The sequence below is a fragment of the Elephas maximus genome, chromosome 5 (assembly GCF_024166365.1).
Source record: "Elephas maximus indicus isolate mEleMax1 chromosome 5, mEleMax1 primary haplotype, whole genome shotgun sequence".
Classification (NCBI taxonomy): domain Eukaryota; kingdom Metazoa; phylum Chordata; class Mammalia; order Proboscidea; family Elephantidae; genus Elephas; species Elephas maximus.
This window is the reverse complement of record NC_064823.1, coordinates 53,257,132-53,265,483: the sequence shown is the minus strand read 5'-3', so window position 1 is coordinate 53,265,483 and position 8,352 is coordinate 53,257,132. Positions and strand designations below refer to the sequence as shown.

The 8,352-nt window shown below is 40.3% G+C and overlaps 1 long non-coding RNA gene across 1 annotated transcript in view; it reads left to right on the top strand.

Moving 5' to 3' along the window:
• Positions 1-97: 97 nt before the first annotated feature.
• The window catches only part of LOC126076933 (uncharacterized), a 63,958-nt gene continuing 55,703 nt past the window's right edge, over positions 98-8,352 (top strand). Inside the window, exon 1 of the long non-coding RNA XR_007517625.1 lies at positions 98-477. This is a non-coding gene — a long non-coding RNA (uncharacterized LOC126076933). The remainder of the gene's footprint in view (positions 478-8,352) is intronic.

Here is an 8,352-nt window from a genome sequence, read left to right as displayed (position 1 = left end):
CCGCCCCGCCCGCGATGCCCCGCCCCGGCCCTTTCTGCCTCGCCCCGCCCGCGCTACCCCGCCCCTCCCGCTTGCCTTGGGCCGGACGGATTTGAACTCTTAGGCGATTCTTAAAGAGATTGCTGGGCCCGAAAGCCCCCAGAAAATGTATGCATGTTCTTGTGCAAGAAGACATTTTTGTGCGGAGAACGTGCATAAATTTTATTAGTTTTTTAGGGCCAGTACCTTAAAAGTTATTCTTGTAAATGAGTGGAAGGGAGGGCGTTAACGAGCTGTATGAGATTGATTGCCCAGGGATTAGAAATTCCAGATCTACAGGTTTCTGGTCCCGATTTCCTAGTCTCTTTTTGGCTTTCCCATGGATGTCACCCTACATGCTCTTTGCTCAAGGTTTTGTCTAGATTGAATCGAGGAGCCATGGGCTTTCTGGAGCGCTCGGGGAGTCAAGCAGCACCCCAAGCTTCTGCTTCTTTTAAGGTACGCACTGAACTACGTTTTCTCATTGGTTCTTGACATGTGGGATTGCCTTCTAAGCATTGCCTAAAATATTTTTTGCTTGGTGCCTTGCTTGTTTTCACGTTTAACAAAAACCTACAGTAGGTAGTAGGAAGATTACGAAGTATGGTAAGGGGGAAACCCTCTCCGATCACCTCAGCCCAGGGTTTCTCAATCTCTGCACTCCTGATACTTTGGGCTAGATACATCTTTGTTGAAGGGGGTTGTCATGTGCATTTTAGGCTGTTTAGCAACATCCCTTGCCTATGCTCACTAGATGCTAGCAGTCTTCCCTCCTCCCTTCCCCCCATCACCCCCCCCCACTTTTGTAACAACCAAAAATCCCCTGGGGGGCAAAATCACACCCCAGTTGAGAACCACTGCCTTAGCCCCTCCTAGGAAAACTGAAGTTCATGGCTTTAGTTGCAGATTACCTCTGGTTTCATTTATTCAAAGCTGGGTAGTATGTCTTGGAAAATTCCGAGATTTATGGAAACTTGTTTAAGACTGATCTTCATTTCCCGCCCCTAAAAGCAGGAATGCAAAAGGGATTAAGTCTAGCCTAAGACATGGTGAAAAGTCTTGGATACATATTTCCTACAACTATACCTGACAAGAGGCAATTGTAAACCATAGAGTTCCCAAATGTCACAAATGATCTACTGTAATATAATTTTCTTAAAATGCTGTCTTGACAGGGAACATAACAGAATCCCTAATGGAGCAGGAGAACAGTGGGATGCAGTACTCAAATTGTCATAAAAAAGACCAGACGTAATGGTCTGAGACTGGAGGGACCCTGAAAGTCATGGTCCCTGGACCCTCTATTAGCCCAAGACTGGAACCATCCCTGAAGCCAACTCTTCAGACAGGGCCTGAACTGGACTGTAAGACAGTATCATTTTCTGGTGAGGAGTGAGCTTCTTGGCTCAAATAGACACAGGAGACTATGTGGGCAGCTCCTCTCTGGAGGCGAGATGAGAAGGTAGAGGGGAACAGGAACTAGGTGAAAGGACACAGGAAATACAGGGTGGAGAGGAGGAGTGTGCTGTCTCATTAAGGGGAGAGCAGCTAGGAGTACATAGCAAGGTGGGTTTTTGTATGAAAGACTGACTTGATTTGTAAACTTTCACTTAAAGCACAATTAAAAAAAAAAAAAAATGCTGTCTTGACTGCTTTGAGGCCCTGGCTGGAGGCTAGTCCGTTCACCTTCTTCAGCAGCTGATTAATTCCACTCTCCAACCACTCCCCTCATCAGGTTCTCACATTCCTGGGCCACTATGCACCCACCCTAATTGTCCCAGGGCCAGGTACCTAACAACTCAGGACAGCCCTCTATACCCCCTGAGCTTGCAGAGTTATTCAAGAATGCCTATTCCCCAGGAAACCAGAAAAACCTAGCTAACCCTGCCCTGCTTGCCACACATAAGCCTTTTCCTATAATTTGTTGTTACCTTCGCTGAGTCGGAATCGACTCGACGGCAGTGGGTTTGGTTTGGGTTTTTTCTCTGGGTGCAACCCCTGTGTGGCCCTGCATCATGGTGTGTTGTGCCTCCCTGCCTCTGGGAACTGTGAGCACAATAAACCTAGTTACTTTTCAGGGTTTCCCTGGCTCTTCTTTCCCTCCTCACACCAGACTTACCATCCAAAAAATCTGTTTGAGCACCTACAAATTTTTACAAGTGAACTTGACAGTTCCATAGCAGTTGACACCATTAAAGATTACTTCCTTTTCCTTATTTAAAATCTTTGATTTCTTAGTTTCTGGGACACCGCTTTATTTGTTTCAGGTCCCCACCCACTCAAGTCTCTAACTGTTCAGATGATGGCATTTCCCAAGCTTATCTTGGGTTCCTCTGCAATGTTCTCTTTCCCGTGTTCTGAGAATGTGAGTCTTTCCTCTGAGTTCTAGATTCACATTCTTAGCTGCTTGCTGGATGTTGGATATTTCTACCTACATACCTTACTGTCAGCTCTAACTCAAAAGCTCTAAAAAACTTGGGTCTAATAAACCTGTTTCTCCTATGTCTGTACCAGTACCATGATTCTACTAGTCAGGAATCATGTTTGGCTGCTCTCTTTCTTTCCTCATGATATGTCTTTTCTTCCCTAACAATGATTTTTGCATCTGTATTTTTTCAATTCTTGATTCAGACCGTATTTCTACTCAGCAAGACTATATCAATAGCCATTTAATAACTGGCAGATGAACCTTCTTAAAACACTCATTACTGCCTGCTAAGAAGATCTTTAGTGATGTACCATCACAGACAAAGTTGACAGTCTTTAATCTGGCACTAATACTCTATTTTACTTCTGAGTACTTTTTTTTTTAATTGAACTTTAGATGAGGGTTTACAGAACAAACTAGTTTCTCATCAAACAGTACACACATTGTTCTATGACATTGGTTAACAACCCCATGACATGTCGACACTCTCCTTTCTCAACCCTGGGTTCCCTGTTACCAGCTTTCCTGTTCCCTCCTACCTTCCAGTCCCTACCCCAGGGCTGGTGCACACCTTTAGTCTTGTTTTGTTCCATGGGCCTGTTCAATCTTTGGGTGAAGGGTGAACCTCAGGAATGACTTCATTACTGAGCTGTAAGGGTGTCTGGGGGCCATACTCTCAGGGTTTCTCTAGTCTCTGTCAGGCCAGCAAATCTGGCCTTTCTTTTTGAGTTAGAATTTTGGTCAACATTTTTCTCCAGCTCTGTCTGTGACCCTCTATTGTGATCCCTGTGAGAGCAGTGACTTCCAAATACATTCTAGTGTGAATCTTCTACTCTAGCCAAATTGATTACTTCATCCTTTTGGTTAGCAGCCATCGTGCCACCAGGGCTCCTTCACAGCATACCAGTACCTGTATATATAGTTAGTAAAGACACTGCATATATTGTTAAAAAACCAGAATAAAAAAAGTTGAGATCTCTGTTGTATATAACAGGTAAGAGAACTTTAAGAGAATCAGAAACAAAGGCTCTGATATCACCAATAAAGTTAGAATGAAATGCATGATACTGTATTTCATCGATTCTGAGATGGATTTCCCCCTAACATTTTAACATCTCTGAAACTGAGATGTATCTTAAATTGATTGCTTATTAGATCCGATGAAATACAGTGATATTTTCCCTTCGATTTGACTGAAAATATGACAGAGTTTATTAACTTTCCATAGCCTATATTATATGGGATTACAGTAGAAGTGGTGCTGAACACAGGGTGGGAGATTGGGGTCAAAGACAGTGGGAGAGTATACAAGATCTAAGGAAAAGATCAGAGTGGTTGGTTTCTAGGCATAATGAAGCCAGGTTCTAGTTTCCTCTTCCAAATTTTATCCCATAAATTTTCTAGATATGCAATCATCGCTCAGGACAGAAAAAGTTAATGTTTTATTTGAGTAACAAGAGGCTCGTTAAATTATGTAAAACAGTAATACTTCTACCTAAAACTGAAACCAAACCCATTGCTATCAAGTTGATTCCGACTCATAGCAACCCTATAGGACACAGTAGAAATGCCCCATAAGGTTTCCAAGGAGCAACTGGTGGATACGAATTGCCGACCTTTTGGTTAGTAGCCGTAGCCCTTAACCACTGCGCCACCAGGGCTCCAAATTTTAAAAATCCTTAGTATTTTTGCAATAGCAACTTTAAAAGTAATTAATAAAATACTGAGATTTAACTCATAAGTCAACTATATCATAATAAATTCTACATTTGTTGGGTCCTTCTTCATTTTCAGTATGAAATATTGTTTGGAATAAAGAAGCCAGTTTAAGATTGTGTTTTAACACATCCATTTGAAATGGGGGCATATCTGTAATACTACCATAATTGTACAAAGAGAAAATATTGCCACTGAAGTATGAAGACTAAGAAACAAATTGTAATTCTAAACTGACAGATACCTAATTTGCAATACAAAATATGTTCTTTGAAATGTGTTTCAAAAGATGCTGTTATGTTATCTTTGTACATGGGATCAAACTAAGTAATTTATTAGTACATTAAAGAGCAATGTAACTACGAACTAGAAGCCCAGTTCCACTTTTTTCTTTAAAAGCAACCAACCTTTAAAACTACACATAGCTGTCAAAATAAAATAAAATAAAACAAAAGTAATTTTTTGGTTTTGGACACTCCATTGCCATCCATTTCCTCGGAGACCTGGTGGTGCAGTGGTTAAGCGTTCAGCTGCTATCCAGAAGACTGGCAGTTCAAATCCACCAGCTGCTCCTTAGAAACACTATGGGGCAGTTCTAATCTGTCCTATAGGGTCGCTATGAGTCGGAATCAACTTGACAGCAGTCCATTTCCTCTGTAATGTAATAATAATGGTGGCCTACAGCAAAAGGAATGCCTGGTAGTGTAGCAGGTAAGTCCTTTGTTGGGCTGCTAACTAAAAGGTAGGCAGTTTAAACTCACCAGCCACTCTGAAGAAAGAAGATGTGACAGTCTGCTTCCATAAAGATTACATTCTTGGACCCTATGGAGCAGTTCTACTCTGTCCGTAGAGTCGCTACGAGTCAGAACCAACTGGTACAAGACGACAAATGCATGAAGCTAAGTAGGCTTTCTGGTGTTGTTGTTAGGTGCTGTCAAGTCAGTTCCAACTCATGGCCACCCTATGTACAACAGAACAAAACACCTCCCTGTCCTGCACCATCCTCACATTGTTATGCTTGAGCTTATTTTTGCAGCCACTGTGTCAATCCATCTCATTGAGGGTCTTCCTCTTTTTCACTGGCCCTCTACTTAGCGTGATGTCATTCTCCAGGGCCTGATCCCTCTGATAACATGTCCAAAATATGTGAGATGAAGTCTCATCATCCTTACTTCCAAGGAGCATTATGGTTGCACTTCCTCCAAGAAAAGATTTGTTCATTCTTTTGGCAGTCCATGATATATTCAATATTCTTCGCCAACACCACAGTTCAAAGGTAACAGTTCTTTTTCAGTGTTCCTTATTCATTGTCCAGCTTTTGCATGCATATGAGGTGACTGAAAATACCATTACTTGGTCAGGAGCACCTTAGTTCTCGAGGTGACATCTTTTCTTTTTTAACACTTTAAAGAGGTCTTTTGCAGCAGATTTGCCCAATTTAATATGTCATTTGATTTCTTGACTGCTGCTTCCATGGGTGTTGATTGTGGATCCAGGTAAAATGAAATCCCTGACAACTTCAAAATTTTCTCCTTTTATCATATTTTCTTATTGGTATAGTTGTGAGGATTTTCATTTTCTTTAGGTTGAGGTGTAATCCATACCGAAGATTGTAGTCTTTGATCATCATCAGTAAGTGCTTCAACTCATCTTCACTTTCAGCAAGCAAGCTTGCATATCACAAATTGTTAATTAGTCTTCCTCTGATCCTGATACCTCATTTTTCATATAGTCCAGATTCTCAGATAATTTGCTCAGCATAGAGATTGAATAAGTATGGTGAAAGGACACAACCCTGACACACAGCTTTTCTGATTTTACATCACACGGTATCCCCTTGTTCTGTTGGAAAGACTGCCTCTTGATCTATGTACAGGTTCCTCATGAGCAAAATTAAGTGTTCTGGAGTTTTTATTCTTCGAAATGTTATCTGTAATTTGTTATGATGCACACAGTGAATGCTTCTGCATAGTTAGTAAAACACTGGTAAACATCTTTCTGGTATTCTCTGCTTTCAGCCAAGATCCACCTAACATCAGCAATGATAGTCCTCGTTTCATGTCCTTTTCTCAATCTGGCTTGAATTTCTGGCAGTTCACTGTCAATGTACTGCTGCAACCATTTTTTAATTATCTTCAGCAAAATCTTACTTGTGTGTGATATGATATTTTTTCAATAATTTCAGCATTTTGTTCTATCACCTCTCTTTGGAATGGGCACAAATATGGATTGCTTCCAGCTGTTTGGCCACATGGCTGTCTTCCAAATTTCTTAGCCTAGACGAGTAAGTGCTTCCAGTGTTGCATCCATTTGAAAAATCTCAACTGGTATTCCATCAATTCCTGTAGTCTTGGTTTTTGCCAATGCCCTCAGTGCAGCTTGGACTTCTTCCTTCATATCATCGGTTCTAGATCATATGCTACCTCCTGAAATGGTTGAATGTCGACCAATTCTTTTTGGTATAGTGACTGTGTATTCCTCCATCTTCTTTTTATGTTTCCTGTATTGTTCAATCTTTTGCCCATAGAATCCTTTAATACTGCAACTCGAGACTTGAAATTTTTCTTCAGTTGTTTCAGCTTGAGAAATGCCGAGCATGTTTTTCCCTTTTGGTTTTCTAACCCCAGGTCTTTGCATATTCTTCTTGAGCCACCCTTTGAAATCTTTTGTTCAGCTCTTTTATGTGATCATTTCCCCCCTCATTTTAGCTACTCTACATTCAAGAGCAAGTTTTAGAGTCTTATCTGACATCCTTTTTGGTCTTTTCTTTCTTTCCTATCTTTTTAATGACCTTTTGCTTTCTTTATGTATCATGTCCTTGATGTCATCTCACAACTTGTCTGGTCTTTGGTCATTATTGCTCAATGTGTCAAATCTATTGAGATGGTCTCTCAATTCAGGTGTGATATACTCAAGGTCATACTTTGGCTCTCATGGACTTGTTTTAATTTTCTTCAGCTTCAACTTGAACTTGCATATGAGCAATTGATGGTCTATTTTGAAGTCGGCCCTTGGCTTTGTTCAGACTGATGATATCAATCGAGCTTCTCCATCGTCTCTTTGCAAAGTCAATTTGATTCCTGTGTATTCCTTCCAGCAAGGTCCACGTGATAGTTGCCCTTTATGCTGTTGAAAAAAGGTATTTCCAATGAATAAGTCATTGGTCTTACAAAATTCTATCATTTGATCTCCAGTGCTGTTTCTGTCACCAAGCCCTATTTTCCAACTTTGAATCTTTGTTGTTTCCAACTTTCCAATCACCAGTAATTATCAAAACATCTTGATTGCATCTTTGATCAATTTCAGACTGCAGAAGTTGGTAAAAATATTCAGTTTCCTCATTTTTGGCATTAGTGGTTCGTGTGTAAATTTGAATAATAGTAGTATTAAGTGGTCTTCCTTTTAGGCGTATGGGTGTTATATTATCACTGACAGTATTGTACTTAAGGATAGATCTTGAAATGTTCTTTTTGATGATTAATACAATGACATTCCTCTTCAATTTGTCATTCCTGGCATAGTAGACCATATGACTGTCAATTCAAAATGGCCAATACCGGTCCATTTCAGCTCACTAATGCCTAGGATATTGATCTTCAAGCATTCCATTTTATTTATGATTTCTAATTTTCCTCCATTCATACTTTTACACTGCACATTTCAATTATTACCAGATTTTTTCAGCTGTTTTTTCTCATTGTGAGTCATGCCACATAGCCAATGAAGGTCCCAAAAGCTTGACTCCATCCACATCATTAAGGTCGACTCTACGTTGAGAAGGCAGCTCTTCCCCGCCATATTTTGAGTGCATTCCAACCCGAGGGGCTCATCTTCTGGCACTGTATCAGCCAATGTTCTATTTTTTGTATGTTTTTCACTGGCCAATTTTTTTTTTTTTTTTAGAAGCAGATAACCAGGTCCTTCTTCCTAGTCTGTTTTAGTCTGGAAGCACCACTGAAACCTGTCCACCATGGGTGACCCTGCTGGTATTTGAAATACTGGTGGCATAGCTCTGAGCATCATGTAAGCTACCACCATACAATAAACTGACAGAAGAGTGGTGGATATATACATATACTACTATATTAATATATTATGTACAGTATAAAAGATCCTAAATAGACATTTTAAAAGATTAAAAGATAAATATTAAATGTATAATGAGATAGAAGGAAGCCCTGGTGGCTCAG